The sequence below is a fragment of the Mercenaria mercenaria genome, chromosome 15 (assembly GCF_021730395.1).
Source record: "Mercenaria mercenaria strain notata chromosome 15, MADL_Memer_1, whole genome shotgun sequence".
In the NCBI taxonomy this organism is placed as follows: Eukaryota; Metazoa; Mollusca; class Bivalvia; order Venerida; family Veneridae; genus Mercenaria; species Mercenaria mercenaria.
In genome coordinates, this window is record NC_069375.1 from 30,625,625 (window position 1) to 30,649,890 (window position 24,266).

The 24,266-nt window shown below is 37.2% G+C and overlaps 2 long non-coding RNA genes across 2 annotated transcripts in view; both read right to left on the bottom strand.

Moving 5' to 3' along the window:
• The window catches only part of LOC123560807 (uncharacterized), a 58,036-nt gene extending 42,951 nt beyond the window's left edge, over positions 1–15,085 (bottom strand). The window contains exon 1 of the long non-coding RNA XR_006688284.2: positions 14,946–15,085. This is a non-coding gene — a long non-coding RNA (uncharacterized LOC123560807). The remainder of the gene's footprint in view (positions 1–14,945) is intronic.
• A 1,029-nt stretch (positions 15,086–16,114) lies between these two features.
• On the bottom strand, positions 16,115–23,654 carry LOC128548686 (uncharacterized). The gene is made up of 3 exons (XR_008367233.1): positions 23,541–23,654; positions 21,048–21,152; positions 16,115–16,257 (listed from the first exon to the last, which is right to left on the bottom strand). It is a non-coding gene; the product is annotated as an uncharacterized LOC128548686 (long non-coding RNA).
• Between the last annotated feature and the right edge of the window lie 612 nt (positions 23,655–24,266).

Below are 24,266 nucleotides of genomic sequence, written 5' to 3' on the forward strand. Positions count from 1 at the left end.
ATAGAAACCAGCAAAAGACGAGCATGGACTGAGGTCACCTGGGTTTTGCACATTACTACGGAAACCTGCATGGACTGAAGTCACAATGGACAGTGTTTTATCATAACAAGAGCTGTCCGTAAGACAGCCAAGCTCGACTATTCGAAATATTGTCACAGAAGCAGGAAATTATTACCCAAAATGTTAAATATCAAAAGAGTTTTAAGTTCGAAAGGGGACATAATTTGACCAAAATACATATCAGAGTTATGGGACTTGATACTATCAACTAGTTTTATAACCCCGAAGAAACATGTTAAGTTTCAATTCAATATCTGCATTAGTTTTGGGGATAGTAACTTGCATGTAAAACTTTAACCAGAATTTTCTAAGTACAAAAGGGGACATAATTTGCTCAAAATACATGTTAAGAGTTATGGAACTTAACCCAGTGAGGTTGGTAATTGACCTAGAAAAAGAATAAATAAGTTTCAAAGCTATATGCCTTTTGGTAATAGCTGTATGTACTTGCACGCAAAACTTTAACCAGGATTTTCTAAGTCCAAAAGGGGGCATAATTTGCCCAAAATACATGTCAAGAGTTATGGGACTTGGTGCTATCAACTACCGTAGTTTTATAACCCCGAAGACACATGTGAAATTTCAATTCAATATCTGCATTAGTTTTGGAGATAGTAACTTGCATGTAACACTTTAACCAGAATTTTCTAAGTCCAAAAGGGGGCATAATTTGCTCAAAATACATGTTAGAGTTATGGAACTTGACCCAGTGAGGTTGGTAATTGACCTAGAAAAAGAATAAATAAGTTTCAAAGCTATATGCCTTTAAATGATAGCTGTATGTACTTGCATGCAAAAACTTAACCAAGGTGTGACGCCGACGCCAACGCCAGAGTGAGTAGAATAGCTAGACTATTCTTCGAATAGTCGAGCTAAAAACTAGCATGGGATCCAGAAATACTTGATTGGGGCGACACTAGTTTAGAATAAGTTGTCATCGGCGAGGCACCTAGTGCAAAGAGGGGGTAAGTATGGAAGGGGGCCTCTGCCTGTTTTGGGTGGGGGGGGGGGGGGGGAGAAGGGGGGGGTCAAGTTGTCCCATCCCCTCTCTTGGAAATTTTTTAAATACAGGTATGAAATGGTGGCCTCTGGTGCATTATTTGGTCTAAATTATGAGGTATTGGAGGGGGAACTCCCCTCAATTTAGGGGGGTGGGGGGGGTCAGGGGTTCTTCCAATTGAAATTTTTGAAATACAGGTATGAAATGATGGTCTCTGATGCACTTTTATTGTCTAATTTTTTAGGTACTGGAGGGGGTACTATCCTCATTTCACGGGGGTTAGGGCACTCTCCCCATGGAAAATTTTAAAATACAGGTATGAAATGGTGGTCGCGATCTCTAGTGCGTGTTTTGGGGTCTTAATTTTGAGAAAATATTATTCCTTTGCCAAAATAGTTGGGTGCAACTTTGATGAGTATAGTACGAGTATATCTCAGCCAACTGTGGTGGTGGTGGGGGGGGGGAGAGGGGGGCAGCTCTGGATCTGAGCCTGTGGTGGAATTTTCTAAGAATACAGATTAATTAAGTTATTCTGACCTTGAAATTGACCCTAGTTAATCCAAACCTTGATTTTTTTCTAAAATCTACCTGAAGCCCAAGTTAAATGTCAATACATCAATGCAAACTTGGGTTATTGAGCAGAAACCATTTTTTTCTGTTTTTATAAACACTGACCTTGACTTTGAACCTAGTGACAACATATGCAGACCCAAAATCCATCTCTATGCAAGCTACCTATAGGCTAAGTTGCAATCAGTCAATCTTTTCTCTAGTGATCATGATTTTGACCCAATATGAAAAGGAGACAGACCAAAGGTTGAGATAATGCTGGATTGAGATTTAATTTACAGACAGTTACAAGAGATGAAGCAAACCTAGCATAAACTGTTATGGGTATAAAGGATTCATTTAGCAGGGATTTATTTCATTTAAACTGTCTTGTGAAACAGGAACATGGTATTGGTTTAAGAGTGAGGTTTGACACCAGTTACTTCCCAGTGTTGTATTTGACACTGACCATTCCAAGGTGATGTCCTGCTGTGTTCCCTCTTTATGTATGTTTGTACCTGTTTGTTACTTCTGTGTTTATTATCTTTGCATTAATGTGTGTTCATGTGTACATAATGCTCAGCCAATGTGAATGTGCATACATTTACACATACCCATATTACCAAGTAGAGTGCTGTATGGGCAACTGCATTCTTTAAATGTAGCTTTTCCTCTTCAAATTTTGTCCTTGATTTTTTAAAGATAGAAAGCTTCGAGAGATACAGCAAATGGTGAGGATGCCCTGGCAAGAGCTGAACTGATAGAAAACTTTGAGAGATAAAGCAAATGTTGAGGATGCCCTGGCAAGAGCTTAAATTAACTTATAGTAAGCATTGAGATACGAAGCAAATGTTGAGTATGCCCTGGCAAGAGCTTAACTCACAGAAGGCTTTGAGAGATAAAGCAAATGTTAAAGATGTGGATGCCCTGGCAAGAGCTGAAGTGAAGAAAGCTTTGAGAGATAAAGGAAATGTTGAAGTCGCCCTGGCAAGAGCTTAACTGACAGAAAGCTTTGAGATATAACACAAGGTTTAAAATGCCCTGGCAAGCACATAACTGACAGAAAGCTTTGAGACAGGATGCAAAGGTTGAGGTTGCCCTGATAGAAAGCTTTGAGAGATGAAGCTAAGGTTAAAATCTGCTTGGCTTGTGCTAAACGGATAGAAATTTAGCTTCAAGAGATAAAACTGCTCTGGAAAAAATGGAGGATGAAACTTCAACAGAAAAAGCTACATCTAAAGAACACAGCCACTCATACAGCACTCAACATTGTAATAAGGGTATGTGTCAAAGTTTATACATACACAACAGCTGAGTACAATTATTGTACACATTTACACAAATGAATGCAACAACAACAACATCGAAGCAATAAACAAACACAAACATACATGAAGAAGGAACACAGCAAGGCACTGCCTTGGAATATCCAGTGGCATAAGCACCACTTTGGAATTTAAACTATTTACCTGAGTGCCTTAGACTCCACTCTTTAACTTCTACTATGTACCTATTACAAAACAGTGTAAACAAGTGACCGAGTATTGCAGTGGCAATACAGAAGTCCCCTACAGTGGCAATACAGAAGTCACCTAACAGTGAAAAAACAATCTTTACTTGACCTTCAATAGTGACCTTTATCTTTGAGCTACAAGCATTAGTCATGTATGTGCATAATCTACATATTGTCCTCTATACATACCAAGTTTTATTAACCTAGCTTGAATACTTTTTGAGTTATCTCAGGATTCAGACTGATGGACTGACAGATGGAAGGAAGGTATTCCTACAGTCCCCTCAGGTGTTCCACCAGTAGCAGACTAATTATATACAATCAAACTTAAGTCTTATACAGTCTGTCAAGAGAAAACCAAAGTGGCCTTTAAGACAAGTTAATGCTTATTACATTTTATTTGCTCTAAAAGTATAGAAAGATTTTTTGAGGAGCGGATGAGAAGGATAAGTTTTATTTTTCAACAGTATTTCAGTAATTTCAAAGTTACCAGTAGGGTTGGGGGATGGGTTTCTGCCATTTTTCAACTGTTTTTCAGTAATTTAACAGTTGGCAGTGTGAATGGGTTGGCGAGGGGGAAGGGTTAGTGCCATTTTTCAATAGTATTTTAGTAATGTACCAGTTGGCAGTGGAACTGTGGGGGTGGGTAGGCGTTAGCACCATTTTCCAACAGTACTTCAGTTATGTATCTTTTAGCAATGGGTTTGCGGGTAGGGGTTAGGGCCATTTTTCAAAAGTATTGCAGTAATGTAATGGTTGGAAGTCAGTTTGAGGGGAAGGGTAAGTGCCATTTTTCAACAGTATTTCAGTAATATAATAGTTGGCAGTGGGTTTCAGGGTAGGGGTACATGAATTTTTCAACAGTATTTCAGTAATGTAATGTTTGGCAATGGGTTTGAGGGGAGGGGTTAGTGCCTTTTTTCAACAGTATTTCAGTAATGTAATAGTTAGCAGTGGGTTTGACGGTAAGGGTTAGTGCCTTTTTTCAACAGTATTTCAGTAATGTAATGTTGGCAGGGGGTTTGAGGGGAGGAGTTAGAGCAATTTTTCAAAGGTATTTCAGTACATTAATGGTTGCAGTGGGTTTGAGGGTAAGGGTTAGTGCCCTTTTTCAACAGTATCTAAGTAATGTAATGGTTGGCAGTGGGTTTGAGGGGAGGGGACAGAGCCATTTTTTTGCAGTATTTAAGTATTGTAATGGTTAATTGGCAGTGGGCTTTAGGGAAGGGGTTAGTGCCATTTTTCAACAGTATTGGAGGGGAGAGGTTAGTGCCATTTTTCACAGTATTTCAGTAACATTATGGTTGGCACTGGGTTTGAGGGGAGGGATTAGTGCCCTTTTTCAACAGTATTTCAGTAATGTAATGGTTGGCAGTGGTTTTGAGGGGAGGGGTTAGAGCATTTTTCAACAGTATTTCAGTAACCTAACGGTTAGCAATGCATAGAGTTTGAGTGGAGGGGTTAGTGCCATTTTGGAACAGTATTTCAGCAATGTAATGGTTGGCAGTGGGTTTGAGGGTAACAGGGTTTGAGGGAGGGGTTAGAGCATTTTTCAACAGTATTTCAGTAACGTAACGGTTGGCAATGCATACAGTTTGAGTGGAGGGGTAAGTGCCATTTTGGAACAGTATTTCAGCAATGTAATGGTTGGCAGTGGGTTTGAGGGTAAGGGTTAGTGCCATTTTTCAACAGTATTTCAGTAATGTAATGGTTGGCAGTCAGTTGGAGGGGAGAGGTCAGTGCCATTTTTCAACAGTATTTCAGTACTGTAATGGTTGGCAGTCAGTTGGAGGGGAGAGGTCAGTGCCATTTTTCAACAGTATTTCTGTAATGTAATAGTTGGCAGTGGGTTTGAGGGTAAGGGTTAGTGCCTTTTTTCAACAATATTTCAGTTATGTAATGGTTGGCAGTGGGTTTGACGGTAAGTGTTAGTGCCATTTTTCAACAGTATTTCAGTAATGTAATGGTTGGCAGTTGGTTGGAGGGGAGAGGTTAGTGCCATTTTTCAACAGTATTTCAGTAATGTAATAGTTGGCAGTGGGTTTGAGGGTAAGGGTTAGTGCCATTTTTCAACAGCATTTCAGTAATGTAATGGTTGGCAGTGGGTTTGACGGTAAGGGTTAGTGCCATTTTTCAACAGTATTTCAGTAATGTAATGGTTGGCAGTGGGTTTGACGGCAAGGGTTAGTGCCATTTTTCAACAGTATTTCAGTAATGTAATGGTTGGCAGTTGGTTGGAGGGGAGGGGTCTAAGTGCCATTTTTCAACAGTATTTCAGTACACTAACTGTATAAGCGGGTTTGAGGGTAGGGGTTAGTTTCCTTTTCAACACTATTTCTGTAACATATTGGTTGGCAGTTGGTTTGAAGGTAGGGGTTAGTGCCATTTTTCAACAGTATTTCAGTAATGTAATGGTTGGCAGTGGGTTTGACGGTAAGGGTAAGTGCCTTTTTTCAACAGTATTTCAGTTATTAATGGTTCGCAGTGGGTTGGAGGGGAGGGGTTAGTATTTCAGTACACTAATCGTTGCAGTGGGTTTGAGGGTAGGTGTTAGTTTCCTTTTCAACAGTATTTCTGTAACATAATGGTTGGCAGTTGGTTTGAGGGGAGGGGTTAGTGCCATTTTCCAACAGTATTGCAGTAATGTAAATGATGGCAGCGGGTTTGAGGGTAGGGGTTAGTGCCTTTTTCTCCAAGAGTATTTCAGTAATGTAATAGTTGGCAGTGGGTTTGAGTGGAGGGGTTAATGCCTTCTTTCAACAGTATTTCAATAATGTAATGGTTGGCAGAGGGTTTGAAGGGAGAGGTTAGTGCCTTTTTTCAACAGTAGTTCAGAAATGTAATGGTTGGAAGTGTGTTTGTGGGGAGGGGTTAGTACCATTTTCCAACAGTATTTCAGTAATGTAATGGTTAGCAGTGGGTTTGAGGGGAGGGGTTAATGCCTTTTATCAACAGTATTTCAGTAATGTAATGGTTGGCAGTGTGTCTGAGGGGAGGGGTTAGGGCCATTTTTCAACAGAATTTCAGTAATGAAATGGTCGGCAGTGGGTTGAGGGGAGGGGCTAGTCCCTTTTTTTCCAAAAGTATTTCAGTACTGTTATGGATTGTAGCGGGTTTGAGGGGAGAGGTTAGTGCCATTTTCCAACAGAATTTCAGTAATATAATGGTTGGCAGTGTGTCTGAGGGGAGGGGTTAGTGCCATTTTTCAAAAGTATTCCAGTAATGTAATGGTTGGCAGTGGGATTGAGGGGAGGTGTTAGTGCCTTTTATCAAACAGTATTTTAGTATTGTAGTGGTTGGCAGTGGGTGGAGGGGAGGGGTTATAATATAGTGCCATTTTCCAACAGTATTTCAGTAAAGTAATGGTTGGCAGTGGGTTTGAGGGGAGGTGTCAGTGCCATTTTTCAACAGTAATTTAGTAATTTAATGGGTGGCAGTGGGTTTGAGAGGAGGGGTTAGTGCCTTTTTCACAACAGCATTTCAGTAATGTAATGGTTGGCAGTGGGTTTGAGGGTAGGAGTCAGTGCCTTTTTTTCAACAGTAATGTAATGGTTGGCATTGGGTTAGACTGGAGGGGTAAGTTCCATTTTTCAACAGTATTTCAGTAATGTAATGGTTGGCAGTGAGTTTGAAAGGAGGGGTAAGTGCCATTTTTCAACAATATTTCAGTAAAGTAATGGTTGGCAGTTGGTTTAATGGGAGGGGTAAGTGCCTTTTTTCAACAGTATTTCAGTAATGTAATGGTTGGCCCCGGGTTAGAGGGGAGGGGTTAGTTCCATTTTTCTACAGTATTTCAGTAATGTAATGGTTGGCAGTGAGTTTGAAAGGAGGGGTGAGTGCCTTTTTTCAACAGTATTTCAGTAATGTAATGGTTGGCAGTGGGTTTAATGGGAGGGGTAAGTGCCTTTTTTCAACAGTATTTCAGTAATGTAATGGTTGGCCCAGTTTAGAGGGAGGGTAGTTCCATTTTTCACACATATTTCAGTAATGTAATGGTTGGCAGTGAGTTTGAAAGGAGGGGTGAGTGCCTTTTTTCAACAGTATTTCAGTAATGTAATGGTTGGCAGTGGGTTTAATGGGAGGGGTAAGTGCCGTTTTTCAACAGTATTTCAGTAATGTAATAGTTGGCAGTGGGTTTGAGTGGAGGAGTTAATGCCTTTTTTCAACAGTATTTCAATAATGTAATGGTTGGCAGTGGGTTTGAAGGGAGGGGTTAGTGCCTTTTTTCAACAGTATTTCAGTAATGTAATGGTTGGAAGTGTGTATGTGGGGAGGGGTTAGTACCATTTTCCAACAGTATTTCAGTAATGTAATGGATAGCAGTGGGTTTGAGGGGAGGGTTTAATGCCTTTTATCAACAGTATTTCAGTAAGGTAATGGTAGGCAGTGTGTCTGAGGGGAGGGGTTAGGGCCATTTTTCAACAGAATTTCAGTAATGAAATGATCAGCAGTGGGTTGAGGGGAGGGGTGGGGTTAGTGCCTTTTTTTCCAACAGTATTTCAGTACTGTAATGGTTTGTAGTGGGTTTAAGGGGAGAGGTTAGTGCCATTTTCCAACAGAATTTCAGTAATATAATGGTTGGCAGTGTGTCTGAGGGGAGGGGTTAGTGCCATTTTTCAAAAGTATTCCAGTAATGTAATGGTTGGCAGTGGGATTGAGGGGAGGGGTTAGTGCCTTTTATCCAACAGTATTTTAGTATTGTAGTGGTTGGCAGTGGGTGGAGGGGAGGGGTTATAATATAGTGCCATTTTCCAACAGTATTTCAGTAAAGTAATGGTTGGAAGAAGGTTTGAGGGGAGGTGTCAGTGCCATTTTTCAACAGTAATTTAGTAATTTAATGGGTGGCAGTGGGTTTGAGAGGAGGGGTTAGTGCCTTCTTCACAACAGCATTTCAGTCATGTAATGGTTGGCAGTGGGTTTGAGGGTAGGAGTCAGTGCCTTTTTTTCAACAGTATTTCGATCAGTAATGTAATGGTTGGCATTGGGTTAGACTGGAGGGGTAAGTTCCATTTTTCAACAGTATTTCAGTAATGTAATGGTTGGCAGTGAGTTTGAAAGGAGGGGTAAGTGCCATTTTTCAACAATATTTCAGTAAAGTAATGGTTGGCAGTTGGTTTAATGGGAGGGGTAAGTGCCTTTTTTCAACAGTATTTCAGTAATGTAATGGTTGGCCCCGGGTTAGAGGGGAGGGGTTAGTTCCATTTTTCTACAGTATTTCAGTAATGTAATGGTTGGCAGTGAGTTTGAAAGGAGGGGTGAGTGCCTTTTTTCAACAGTATTTCAGTAATGTAATGGTTGGCAGTGGGTTTAATGGGAGGGGTAAGTGCCGTTTTTCAACAGTATTTCAGTAATGTAATGCTTGGCAGTGGGTTTGAGGGTAGGGGTTGGTGCCTTTTTTTCAACAGTATTTCAGTAACGTAAGGGTTGGCAATGGGTTTGAGGGGAGGGGTTAGTGCTATTTTTCAACAGTATTTCAGTAATGTAATGGTTGGCAGTGGGTTTGCAGGGAGGTGTTAGAGCCATTTTTCTGCAGTATTTAAGTAGCTGGTTTAAGGGGTGGGGTAAGTGCCGTTTTTCAACAGTATTCTAGTAATTTAATGGGTGGAAGTGGGTTTTAGGGTAGGGGTTAGTGCCATTTTTCAACAGTATTTCAGTTTTGTATGGTTGTCAGTGGGTTTGGGAGGATTGGTTAGTGCCATTTTTAACAGTATTTCAGTAATGTAATGGTTGGGAGTGGGTTTGTGGGGAAGGTTAGTGCCATTTTCAACAGTATTTCAGTAATGTTACAGTTGGCAGATTGACTGAGGTTGAGGGTGGAGGTTGGGTGCAGGGTGGGAGGGGGTCTAAGTGCACCAGTATTTTCAACAGTATTTCGGTGATGTAACAGCAGGCAGTGGGGTATTTTTTTTTGTTGGGTTCAACGTCGCACCTACACAATTATAGGTCATATGGCATTTTTCCAGCTTTGATGGTGGATGGAAATCCCAGGTCCCCCTCTGTAAATTATTTCCTCACGAGCGGGCACCTGAGTAGAACCACCAACCTTCCGTAAGCCAGCTGGATGGCATCCTCACATGAAGAATTCAATGCCTTGAGAGAGGCTTGAACCCATATCGACGAGGGGCAAGTGATTTGAAGTCAGCAACCTTAACCACCACTCGGCCACTGAGGTCCCTGCAGGCAGTGGGGTAGGAATGCTGGGTGAAGGAGGAGTGGGGTTGTGCCATTTTTTCAATAGTATTTCAGTTATGAAACAGCAAGCAGTGAACCTAACATGTTTCTAGATTCAGTCCCATGACTACTGACCAGTTCTTCAATACAAGTAACTGCCAACGTCTCTATATGAGAGGTGGAGGACAACAGGAGTACAGACACAATATCTTTTATCAAATTGTGACGGATCAAACTCACACCCCTTGATCTGTACATATATATAAATAACAAAGTGCCAGATGCCATTATATAGGCCTGTCACAATAATTTATTTTATAACTCAATTTTCTCAATTTCAACTTATTCTAGGGCCACTATCTGCCTAGTTATGGAACTTGGAGAAGATAATATGTCCACAGCATTAAGTTGGCACTGTCAATTTTTCAAATTTTATATACAGTGCATTCGCGATGCTACGAATCGCAATTTAACGAAATACCGGTATACTACGAAAAGGTGTTGTGGTCCCGGCAGCTTTCCTTCTCATTTCTATGTAACAAAGTCGCGGTTTTACAAAAATGCAATTTTACGAAAAATGCGCTCCTACGAATGTATTGTTATCCCCTTAAAGCCTGTTTTCAACTTGTTTTAGTTGCGATTTTACGAATGCATAGTCTAAGTTTTCACACCTTCCATAACGGCGTGAAAATGCTTTAGAGTGGAAAGTGTCACTATCATTTAGCTGGGCGTAAAAAGTGATTAAAGCGTGAAAACTTAGTAATTAAATTCAAAACACACGCTGTACACTATGACACAAGTTAGTGGTTAATTTTTTCTCCTATAACTATCAGATCGGATGGCATACAAGACACACTTGCTTCGATATCTATATGTCTTAAAGAATCACAGCATAAAGAAAATAAAACAACATTTAAGGCCTGATCGTCTGTATATTGTTGGTTTATTATACCAAACAATTCGGTTAAGGGTAGCTGAGGGTATCTGAATATGCAACTGCGATTTTTTTCTCGTGCAACAATGTACCCTGTATATGTTTTATGTACAGTGAATAAAAAGTGAAGAAAAAAACGCGTTCTACATTCTACATACCATCTGAGTTTAGATTCGAATATGATTTGTAGTAAAGCCAGATGTACATATAAAATTGGTATACATGTAGTCCGATACGAAAATCACATGTATAAATATCACGAGTTACGACGTGTAGATATTAAGGTGCTGTATAGCGAAATTTCCTATGCTACGCTCGAACGAAAATGCGATATTACGAAAAAAACGGCCGGTCCCTTGGCTTTTCGTAGGATCGCGATTGTACTGTAACTCAAAAGTGATGGGAGTATCAATCTGGTTATCTAACTGAAATATTATACCCATAAATATTGTGACCAAGTATAGTGAACATCTGAAAAGAACTACTCAAGTTAAAGAACGGAAACTGTCAATAATTATTTTCAGAGTTTATAGTAATTCAATGGCCATAATTCTAAAGCCACTGGAACAATCCAGTTTGTTGTTGAACTTGACTGAGTTATCATCCCCTTAACATTGTGACCAAGTTTTGTCAACATTGGATAAGAACTGCTCAAGTTAGAGAGTGACCAACTTTAATGTATGCCACCCACCTTCTAACATTCATGTAGAACCATCTGAACAAATCTGAAAATGATCTATCTTGACCAAGTTTGATAAAGATCAATCAAGAGCTTCATAAGAAGAAGCTTTTAGCAAATAAAGTCTAGTTGACCATTTGAGCAAGTTTAGCTGAAGGATGCACCTGAGCAATGAATGTAAATTAATCTGAACAGACCTGATAAAGGCTTACAGATGCAAGATGCTTCTCCCCAGGGTTTTCTATTTTTAGCTAGGTGTACTGCAGTCCACCCTCTCCCAAAATGAGAACTTAGAGTGTCCTGTAAGTTATCCCACTTTTTTGACAATACAAAATGTCATACTGTTTTAGCAAATGTTGTTACTATGTCATTTATTTGAAAATCTACATATAAGTAACACATTTATAGACAGGACAGAAAAATATTTTTACCTGAACATGTGATCATGACCTTTGAGCTTAGGGATCCCAGTCTTGCACACAACAGCTTTTTATTATGGTTAATATGTTGGCCAATATACCACCCACCCTCATAATAAATGACATGGGCATTAAGTTAGTCTAAGTATATACTATGTAAGAAGTCTTTAAGAGCTAGTGTTTCTTTTTTAATTTTTAGCTCTGGTGTTCCCAAGGTGGGTGCAGTCAAGTGGGACCATATGAGCAAACATGAAATAGGAACATGCAATAATGCTTCTGACCATGTTTGATGAATGTCCAACAAGCAGTTGATGGAAATAAGTCCTAGCACTTTTCTGTTGTTAGATCTGATGGCCTTTAAGTGAAGTCAAGATGAACTATTTTAAGAAGCTTGAAAAAGGTCAATCCTGAGATGCTAATGACCAAGTTTGGCAATTATCCTTTTTACAGTTTTTGCAGAAATGGACAATTAAAAGTTTGTTCCGCCGATCACTAAATATAGTCAAGTCAAACGATTATCCAAAGATTCTGCAGATAAATTTTGCCAAAGATCAATTAAGTGATTCATGAGAAGAAGTTATTTACAGATTTTTATATCCTTAGCAGCTTTGGCCCCCAAATGCATTCAAGCAGAACCATTTGAACAAACTTGACAGGAGTCCTTCTAAGGATACTACAGACCAGAGTATACTGACCAGTAATTTAATTGACTATTTTTTAGTAAAGATTTTGACATGGAAGCTATTTTTTCACATAGGGTAATAAATTCTTTATCATAACTCAGAGAATTCAACTGGTATCACTTGTTAACTTTTATTTGAAACAAGAACAGAGCCTGTTGGAGCCAACCCTTATTTGTAAATGTTTGGCATAAGGCCTAACAGTATTCAAGTAAAGTGGACCTTAACAAAAATTTTAACCAAAAACATCCAACTTTCTAAGCTGGAGTTATGGGTCTTGGCCAATGTACAAAACTAATGCTGATGAACAATCCTGCTAAGTTTCAGAGGTACAGCTCTTATAGTATTCAAGAGAAGAAGACTTAAACAAAAATTGTTACCAGGAAGTTCAAATTTTCTAAGTCTAAAATGGGCCATAATTCTAACAAAATGCAAGCAAGTGTTATGGTTCTTGGCATTTTTAATCATCTAATGATCATAAACAAGTGTGCAAAGTTTGAAAGCTATAGCTCTTAACAGTTTTTAGGAAAAGTGAACCTAAACAAAACTTTTCACCCATGCTGACAATCAAGTGACAGCAATACCTCCTAGATTTTTTTTTTCAAAAATCATACAAGCTAAAAGCTACTTTCTTCTATTACATCAAATGCTAGTTGATAAACAACTATTTATTCAAAAAAATACAGTGTTCAGTCAACAAAGTCAATTCTAGATAAAAATTATCCACCTTTTATGGAGCTGAGTCAACAAAACCATACAAGATGCCCACGGGCCACATGTTGATCCTACCCTTTGTCCCATAACTGTGACCTTGACCTTTGAGATAGTCAGTCTCATTGAGTTAAACACTCATGCAAAATATAAACAAGATTCCTCAATGCATGTCAAAGTTATGGGCCAGATAAGATCTGACATGACCTTTGACCTCCGTGACCTTGACCTTTGAGATAGGAACATGGGGTTTGTACACGACACTCTGTCTCACTGAGGTTAACATTCAGGCCACATATAAACAAGATTCCTCAATGCATGTCAAAGTTATGGGCCGGATAAGATCTGACAATAGACATGACCTTTGACCTCCATCTGTGATCTTAACCTTTGAGATAGGAACATGGGGTTTGTGAAACTCCATCTCACTGAGGTTAACATTCAGGCCAAATATAAACAAGATTCCTCAATGCATAACAAAGTTACAGGCCGAACAAGATCTGACATGACCTTTGACATCCAACTGGGACCTTGACCTTTAAGATAGGAACATGGGGTTTGTGCATGACACTCTGTCTCACTGAGGTTAATATTCATGCCAAATATAAACAAGATTCCTCAATGCATAACAAAGTTATAGGCTGAACAAGATCTGACATGACCTTTGACATCCAACTGTGACCTTGACCTTTGAAATAGGAATATGGGGTTTGTGCATGACACTCCATCTCACTGAGGTTAATATTCATGCCAAATATAAACAAGATTGCTCCATGCATGTCAAAGTTAAGGTCCGGACAAACAAATCCAGACGCACGCACATTTGGACAACTATGTCTTTGCATACGCAAGCCGGCTTGACAAAAATCAATAGTGCCCTCCAAAAGTATGTTTTAAGAAAGCTTTTTTTTGTATGGCCATTTAAGGTTAAGTAAACAAAGTTTTTCTTAACAGACACATAAATAAAACAATAATCCCTCATCAGCACGAGATAAGAATGGTACTAAAAGTAAAAATCTAGATACATGTAGCCTTTGATATGAAGAGTGTTTTTATCCAAAATTTAAGCTTAATTTACCTGTTAGCAACATGCGCCTAGATCAGGAAGTGTGAACTTTATAAATGAGATTGTTGACTATTTGCTTCTCTTCACAATTTATATCACTCAATATATTTCACAGAACATTTTTCTGCACCTGATGTAATATCAAAATTTACTGTCAATTTGTAACACATGACTTCATCAATATATGCTTACCAAATGGCTTGCCAACCAATACACTTATGAAAAGGTTTACTAGTCAGCACACTTACTGAAGATCTTGCCAGTCAATAGTCAAAACTACTACCTGAGGTCTGAAGGACTGAGGGCAAACAGTTTTGACTTTTGACTGGCACGCTTCTCAGTGTTTTATTACATGAGATCAGAAATAAATTTTCATATTTCTTTTCAAGTTTTGACTAAACTACTAGATTAATGCCCTTCTGCACAATAATTTGGTAATTTATTAACATTTAGTCAGTAAATTTTCAGTCAACACCTCTTGAAATAATAAATTATGGTACTGCCCAAATTGAAAGATGGACCAATCCATTTTAGAAATTTAGTAGGGTAAAGGTTAATATATCATGCAAAATTTGTATGTCAATCAGTTTGTACCATTGGTCACTTTCACAACACCAACATTAATTTTTATCAATTTTTGAGAGAGAGCGAAGTATTTGCCTTAAAAGTATGATTGCCTTAAAAGTATGAACGGGCCCTTAGGGCTTGATATCACATACATTCTTATCAAACTTAAAATATGCTAATTTTGTTATGTTTTGTTAACTGTTATAATAGCTAATAAACAACAGATTAATATGGTCTATTTAAAAGAAACATTGCAGTGAAAACTTAAATGACTTTTTTGTTAGATGCACTCTATATTTACCAAATTTACCAGCTACTTCAATGGAGCTATAATTAGTATGTATATTTTTATGAAAATGTACATGAAATTAACTTGTTTTCTGGGAAATACTTTTATCTGAAATGTGATTTAACGTTTAGGGCTTTTTTTTTTATCTAATTTTTTTCCCAACATCAACCTCATGATGCTTTAGGTTTCAATCACTGTTATACACGAAACACTACTTAATTCTACTAGTCTTAGTATTTTTCTCTTGAATTTAACCCATTACTTTATATTCCTCTTATACACAATAATATTAAAAAATGAAACTTACCATTTACTCAAACGTAGCCCTCCTCTGCTTCAAACATGCTTTCTACCATGTATACTGACTTTTCCTCTACTCTATACATGTGTTTACTTCTGACATGTGCTATACTCAATGATCACTTCTAGATAAATGTTTCTGTTTTCAACTTGTGGTATCTTTTGGGCTTTTACTGCTACGCTTCTTCCGATGTTTTAATTCTACATAGAATCATAATTCATAAATTTATTACATATTTTTCCTCTTTCATAGTTTTTATTCTCGATGATATAGGTTATTAATTTGTTCTTGCATTGTTCTGTTGTTTTTCTAGTCATTTTCAGCAACTTTTTTTCATAATTGTTTTTACTTCTGCTGAGCCTTCTATTTCTCCCTTCAATTAAGTTTTATACAGTCCTTACTGTCTCCTTTTAATTTTACTGTCTGCTTTCTGTCCCTTAGACTCCCATTTTCCACTTTTACTTCTGCCCGGGCCTTTTCAACTGTCTCTATCTATATGCCGACTGTCTCGGCTATTTTCATGGACTGAACTTCTATAACTGCCTTTTTCTCTTCATGCCTGAAAAGAGAAAACAAAATTAATATTAACAATTAAGACATATTTATTTTGAAGGAGAAAATAAGCACATATCTCTCAAAACTTCTCAGGGTATTTCGAAAAAGTAAAAAGTTCCTATTACCATTCTTGGAGTTCTTTTTAATGATGTATAATATGAATGGTCTTGTTTAATATCTATTAAAGAAAAATAAAAAAAGAATAAAAGATTAATTAAATATTTTCATTTCTGCTGGAAGCAAACTGTTGAGTTGATTAACCATGCTACTTTAATCCTTAGCCTGCTAGCGGCAGATGATTATGCCTTTGCGACCAGTGCAGACCAAGATCAGCCTGCACATCCGTGCAGTCTGATCATGGTCTGCACTGTTCGCTATTCAGTCAGTAAATTTGCAGCAAACACCCCTTCAAATAATAAATGGTATTGCCCAAATTGAATGATGGACCAGTCCATTTTAGAAATTTAGCAGGCTAAGGGTTAATAATGTAGCTGTGATACTATAAAGTCAGAATAAGAGGCATTGATCAAAACTTAAATCTGGACATGTTTGTCTCGACAGTATGTACTGCATGTTTAGTTGTTGTTGATGTGTACAAAATTGTCTGCATTCTACATACCTTTGCTTTATTTCTGTCTGTGCAAGGCTTCTAGTAAAGCAATTTACATGAATGCCACACACTAGCTGTCTGCCTCTGCTTTACCATTTATGTCAGAATACATAACTTGGACCAAGCCACCACAATAACATTCTGCGTCAAAGCCTAAAAAAAGAAGTGAAAATGTTGATTCTTTGTTTCATCTAAATTACTACCGTAAGTCTAACATATATTGTGAAGTTTTTGTAAAACCATGAAATCATATGAGGGTACGTATGCGAGTAAAATCTTTTCACTAATAACAGAGATAGACTGAAATTACTTCATTAAACCTAAATTCTAAGTAAAAAGGGGCATAATTTATTTAATATACAGTCAGAGTTATCTGCCCTGTGCCATATGATGTGGGTGATAATGTGGAATGAATATTTTAAGTCTGAATCAAATTGAATCTTTTTTAGTAACATCTGAGGGATATAGAGAAAGTGCATCAAAATTATCCTGAATTTCTAGGTATAAAGGGGTATAATTCATGAAACATTTGTGCTACTGTTATTGCCCTTGTGTCATATGATGTGGGCGATGATTCGGAACAATTCTTTTAAGTATGAATCAAATATCTTTTTTAATAACAATGATGTTATAGTGAAAATGCATCAAATTATCCACAATTCTTAAAGTAAAGAGGAGCATTATAATTCATGCAAAATTTGAGTTATGGACCTTGTGTCACATGATGTGGGTGATGATGTGGAATATTTATATTTAGTTTTAATTGTAATAACAGAGATAGAGTGAAAAGTGCATCAAAACTCTAACTGAACAGTTCGAAGTAAACAAGCAAATTCGATGAATTGGTATCCCCCGCCGAATGGGTTTGTGGTGAGGAATGGCAAAGAAATATATCTGGAAAAAGTTAAGAATGTTACTAAAGAAGCAAATAATTCCATTAGGATTAATTTAACAGAAAACAAATGTTTTAAGTGTACATAATAAATGTATGTTACATTTTGATCCTGACTAATGAAATTATTTTGAATGGAATATGTTTACTGTAATAAGCTTGCTTTTAGAATTATATGGAGTTATTTGAAATGTGAGCTTGAAATATTGTGTTCAAGCAGTTTGGCACCAAGTGTCGCTGTTTAACATGTACATCTGAACTTAAAAGAACAGATGTCCTTTAAAGAGAGCACAATCACGTTAGAAATCTGGAACATGGGTGGTGGAGGAGCCAGGTGGAGGAAGGGTACAACTTTGCAAGTTGATGAATAATCATGGAACGTTTGAAAAAAATTTAAAATAAGGAATGAAAAAAAAAAAAAAAATTTTCTTTTTTTTTTTGGGGGGGGGGGGGGGGGGGGGGGGGGTGTGTGACCAAGGCAAGGGAGTGACCTGGTGTGGGTACACAACTTCACATGTTTATAATAAATGTTCATGGAAAAGAATGAAAGCAGTTTAATGAAATTCTACCAAATGGTAAGTTTGTTATGTACAAATATGTGGATTTTTAAACAATTAAAGGGCAATAACTCTGAAGTTACTAAAGAGATCCTGATGAAATTGTGTGTGCACAACCACATTATAGTGATCTAATTTCAATTTAAGTTTCATAGTTCTAGGTCAAATATATCACAAGTTATGAAGCAGAAATTGCCATATTTAAAGTACCCTATATAGTTAACACTAGAAACTTCTAAGGGCCATAACTCTGGTGTTACTTGGGCAATCTGACGGAAACTTGACAGGCCGCATAACCTTATAGTGGTGAACATGTATATGAAGTTTTATTTAAATATTCCCAACCTGACTTCCTAGATATGGCTCCGGACGGACGAACGGACGGATGGAAGAAAGGACAATGCCAAAACTATATCCCTCCGCCTTTGGCGGGGGATAAAAAGGGGAATAATTTTTGTGCAAGAGTCAAGACCCTTGTGTCAAATGATGTGGGTGATGATAAGAAATAACTGTTTTAAGTCTGAAGCAAATCTATCAAGTAACAACAGAGATATAAAGGTAAACGTACATCAACATTTGACACCGACATGGAAAATGGGGCAAGAAAGACAGCTCTCCATATATACTTTGTACAATCAAGCTAAAAGTATTTTATTTACATAAAGACAGGCTTATAGGTAAAAAGCTGTTTTCCTGTAGCAGTGATTTCACAGGCTATAACTGTCAATATAGGACAAGTGAGAACTTTGGGCATCTACTGTGATGTATCGGCAACTATATAAAACTAATCACATTTTAACTCGACCAGATTTGGCTCATAATTAATTTAAGGGAAGTAGCTATGGTGTAAATATGGTAAGTCGAAGTTGATTTGCTGAAAAGAAACCAAATCAGGGGCAATAACTCTAATATTAAACACATAGTAGTAGCTTAGAATGCTTGAATACAAACACACCCACACCAAATATCAAGTGAAATTGTCTATTATCAAGATGTGGCTGTGCACAGCAGTTTTTAATTAACCAGGTGTTGGTCATACTGCTTTGATTTTTAAAAAATTTACAGCAAAGCAGCTTTGATGTGAATACAAGTATAATATAAACCAAATATCAATTCAATCTGACTTATTGTTACTAAGATATGGCTGCGGAAGAACAGACACAAACACAGCCAATGCTTAAACTTATAATTATACCATCACTTTTTGCAGGGGATTCGAAGACTTATTGTAGCCTGGATACTGTACTCTAAACATGAGGGCCTACATTAACCCTTAGCCCACTGGCAGCAAGTGATTCTGCCTTTGTGACCAGTGCAGACCAAGATCCGCCTGCACATCCATTCAGTCTGATCATGGTCTGCACTGTTCACCATTCAGTCAGTATCTTTTTGGTTAAAGCACCCCTTTTAACAGTTAATAGTACTGTCCAAATTGAAAGATGGAAAAGTTCATTATAGAAATTTAGCAGGGTAAGGGTTAATGCTTAAATGTGTAACAAAGTGAAGTAAGACAATTACGACTAATTCAAGGGTCATAACTCTGCTACTCTGTGGGGTGTTAGTGTAAGGGTCATAAATCTTCTTGGAAATGAAGTAATCAGTGCATCTGCCCCTATTAGCTTTGTTTCAAGCATGGTTGAGCATCTGAGCAGAATGACCATCCTCCTTTCATAAACCTGCTGGATAGCTTCTTCACATGAAAAATTCTACACCCTATGCAAGATTTCCAACCAACAATTCTGTGAGGGGCAAGAGATTTGGCATCAATGATCTTATCCACACAGCCGTTCAGGCCCCTAAGTAATCATTGTAAAAATATAACATTGTTATTAAGCAGACAAACAAACGACGGTCAAACACATGATTATAAACAAAGGGAGATCACCACAATATTTCACTCCTGAGCATTTTGTGCTGTGGTGAGCTCAAAAATGTAATTCTAAAATCAAGATGCAACTAGAGCTATCACTAAAGGTGATGAATGTACCCCCTGCATGCACTGACACAGTACATTGCAATTTGACGCACACAAGATTGCATAATTATGTGGAATTTATGTATATAGACTGTATGTATACAGTATAGTAACAAAAAACAAAGTCCCATAACTATGCAGAATATTTACCTAAAAGAACGTAACATGCACCATGCACAACTAGGATTGGTACTGATCACTTGGGTGAAGTTTCATTAAATTGTGTGCAAGGGTTCGGAAGATTAGGCACGCACAAGATTGCATATGCAGACTGTATGTACATAGTATGTTAATAAGAAACAAAGTCCCTTAACTCTGCAAATTTTGTTGTTGAAAGAACCTAACATGCCCATGCACAACTACTATTGTTACTGATCACTTGTGTGAAGTTTCATTAAATTGTGTCAAGGGGATCAGGAGAGATGGTGTGCACAAGATTGTGTCTATGTATATAGTAAAGTAACAAAAAACAAAGTCCTGTAACTCTGCAAATTTTTTTTCTGAAAGAACCTAACATGCCCCATGCACAACTTCTGTTGTTACTGATGACTTGTGTGAAGTTTCATTGAATTGTGTCAATGGGATCAGGAGAGATGGTGTGCACAAGATTGTGTCTATGTATATAGTATAGTTACAAAAAACAAAGTCCTGTAACTCTGCAAAAAAAATCTGAAAGAACTAAACATGCCCCATGCACAACTACTGTTGTTACTGATCACTTGTGTGAAGTTTCATTAAACTGTGTCAAGGGGATCAGGAGAGATGGTGTGCACAAGATTGTGTCTATGTATATAGCATAGTAACAAAAAACAAAGTCCCGTAACTCTGCAATTTTTTTTTTCTGAAAGAACCTAACATGCCCCATGCACAACTACTGTTGTTACTGATCACTTGTGTGAAGTTTCATTAAATTGTGTCAAGGGGATGAGGAGAGATGGTGCGCACAAGATTGTGTCTACAGACAGACAGACAGAGGAACAGACAGACAGACAGACAACCTGAAACCAGTATACCCCCCCTTACAACTTTGCTGTCGGGGGGGTACAAAAAAGGACTCCTGCTAAACAGCTATGGCAACAATATCAACATGAACAAAGGCAAATCCATCCATTTCAGAAATATTTAGTTCTAGGACTGAAATTAAACGTCAGGAAATGTGCCGACTACCATGTTTTTCTCAGAAAACCAGCAAAGCAGAGAACCTGCATAATTATGTCCATCTTCAAGTTATAATAATTGGTTATTCCTCTTAAAGTTGCTATTTATTCAGATTTTTTACTATATACTGACAGAGCTGATGACTTAAACCCTAAATTAGCCTGCTGGCAGCAAGTTATTCTGCCTTTGCGACCAGTGCAGACCAAGCTAGATCAGCCTGCATGGTCTGCACTGTTCGCTATTCAGTCAGTAAATATTCAGTGAACACCCCTTCAAATCATAAAGGTATTGCCCAAATTGAATGCTAGATCAGTCCATTATAGAAATTCAGCAGGTTAAGGGTTAAAACCCTGTGACTTACCATCTGTCACATGACTTCCCGCACTGTATCTGCCTCTGTCTTAGCATCATTTCTGGTCTCGGTATACATCGACTATTGGCTTTTACACAAATTTTGTCATCATACCTGAAATACAAAGATATAATGATATACATGTTTGTTTCGATACATCAGAAAAGAGTATTACTTCAGAACATAACTTTTCACTTAAAACTTATAAAACTGCATAAATTATTATTGTTATTTATTAATCTGCAAAGCACTTTTGAACGTGTATACATGTGCATGAAAAGAGTCCTATACAAATGTGGTATGATAATATAATAAATGTCTTCAGCTCTAGAATATGTACAGCCAGGTATATGTACATCATACATTCATACTCCTTTGGACAGTATTTTGACTTGTTTGCCTGCAGAAATTTCATCCTACCTCGGCTGGTTTTTTTCCAGTAATCAAGGACAAGATTTTATTTATATATCCAGGTCTGACTACCAAGCCTGACTTTTGAAACAAAATACTTGAAAGAAAAAGGAACCACTGACCATGAACCTAAACAAATCATTCATCGGAGCTTATAAGGCATTTAAACGGTTTAATTGCATGTTAGCACTCTTTTAGAAAAAAAAATACCATAGGTATTTCAATGACCTTGACTGTTAGTATAAACAAAGCTTTTTGAAGAGGAAATTCATAAACAGATAAATGCATATCAGAGTTTGCTCATTAACAGCATTCTGAATAGTAGATACAATTTTACAGAATTTTTTTTACCCAAAATTAGAAAAAATTGACAAAGGCACATCAACAAGAGCTGTCTGATGACAGCGCGCTCGACTTTTCTCAGTGCTTGACTCTGGATTAGAGCTTTGCCAGAAGAAACTTTATAAAACTTTAACAAAAAAATTCTAAGTTAAAAAGGGGCACAACTCTGTCAAAATTCAGAGTTATGGGGATTGTTTCTCCTAGTGTAGACTTTGATAGTAAATAACTATTTTAAGTTTCAAGTCAAAAGCTTTGATAGTAACAGAGATATTTGACTTTATTAAAAACTTAAAACAAAAATTCTAAGTTAAAAAGGGTCATAACTCTGTCAAAATTAAGTCAGAGTTATTGGGATTGTTTCTCCTGGTGAGACTTTGATAGTAAATAAATATTCCAAGTATCAAGTCAAAAGCTTTCGTAGTAACAGAGATATTTGACTTTTTCAAAAACTTTAACCAAAAAATTCTAAGTTAAAAAAGGACATAACTCTGTCAAAATTCAAATCAGAGTTACGGGGATTGTTTCTCCTGGTGTAGACTTTGATAGTAAATAACTATTTTAAGTTTCAAGTCAATAGCTTTGATAGCAACAGAGATATTTGACTTTTTCAAAAACTTTAACAGGCTGGTAACATTGCCCGATCGGGCTTATGACACAAAAAGTAGTATTTCTTGAAAAATAATGAAGCTATTTCTTTCAAACTTGGTCCATTTATTAAGCATACCATATAATGCTTAACAAGATAGAAATAACTTTGTTGCCTTCAGTTTTGTTAGAATTACTTCCCTTTTTCAGTATTTTATGATGCATAATCTTTGAAGTCCAAACAATATATGTTTTAATGCAATGTTTAAAACAGAAAAGGTTCAGTGGCTTTCTATTGCTCCAAACTTGTGCGCCAATACCTTTATTCTATGTATTTAGAGTAAATACTCTGTTTCTAGTGCAGATGTATGAGCAATGTTTTTAGAACTAACATTTCTCAATAATGTTGTAAATGAAAGCAGAGTAAAATGTATACATTCATTTACTAGCGCAATAATTTAGAGCATTAGAAAGCCATTGAACCCTTTTTTGTTTTAAACTTAGGATTAGAACATATTTTTTTGGACTTCAAAGATTATGCGACATAAATATCTGAAAAGGGGAAATAATTCTACCAAACCTGAAAGCAACCAAGTTATTTTTATTCTAATTTGTATTATTTGTTATGCTTGATAAATGGACCAAGTTTGAAAGAAATATCTTCATTATTTTTCAAGAAATACTACTTTTTGTGTCGTAAGCCCGATCGGGCAATGTTACCAGCCTGTTTAACCAACAGCGACGCCGACGCTGGGGCGAGTGCAATAGCTAAGCTCTACTTTTTCTTCTAAAAGTCGAGCTAAAAATGATTCTACATTAAAATTTCCTATTTGGTGAAGCACTGAAAGCCTGTATTGGTTTGAAAGACATGTTAGTGAACACAATCAGTAAACTTAGGCTAATTTGGGAATATTTACTCTTCAAAATTTTCTTCTTTTTTTTATGAAAAAAAGTTGAATAAATTCATATACCAAATTCAGCAAAATCTTTAAATGCTCATATAAAGTATGCGAAAAAAATATCATTCCATACCCAACTAAACTATGTACACCATGCAAACCCCTTCCCCACCCATCTGCCACCTCTGTCCCCGACTCTCTATGATCTGCATTTACTCGGTGAACAAGGCAATAAAGGGTGCATCATCATTTTAAAACAACTAACCTGGCGTTCAAAGTCTGAACATTACACATCTACGACGCTCAATTATTTATTTCTTGCTGCAAAGCCCTAAACACCATCTTCTTTTGTCCATAACGTAAAAACAGGGGGTTTTTTTACGCAGTAAAATGGCGGCAACACTGTAATATTGTCACGTGATCTCTTAGTCCGTGATTTCATTGTTAAAATTACAGTATAGTGCATATTTTCTGACCTGGCGGAGATATTTATAGAAAGGTCATAAATGGGCCATTCTATCATTGAGTTTAGGGTAATCGGTTATATCATTAGATTTCGTTTTATTACGTCGGATAAATCCGATAAGCACCAAGTTACCTATTGATTTTAATGGTAAAGCCTGTACTAAAAATATCTTCGCCAGGTCAGAAAATACGCACTATAAGAACAGTTAAAAATTCTATAATGGGCAGATTAATCGAGATACCGGATATAATGTCAACATGTGACTTGAGTGAATAGTCTCACCATGAATGTGGTATACAATCCGCCTTTCGCATACATTTTGCATATATTACGTATACTATACTGACGCAAATAATTCCTAATTTAAAGTCGACTTCCGAAACCCATATGGGCGACTCCTTCAGAAAACTGTTAGTAAACTTTAGTTCAGGGATAGTGCAAGATACAAAAGACACTCTAATTCCAGAAACTTCCCTTAGGCTAGTTCTTGAGCCTAACAGATGTAAAGCACCCATTACCGGGATT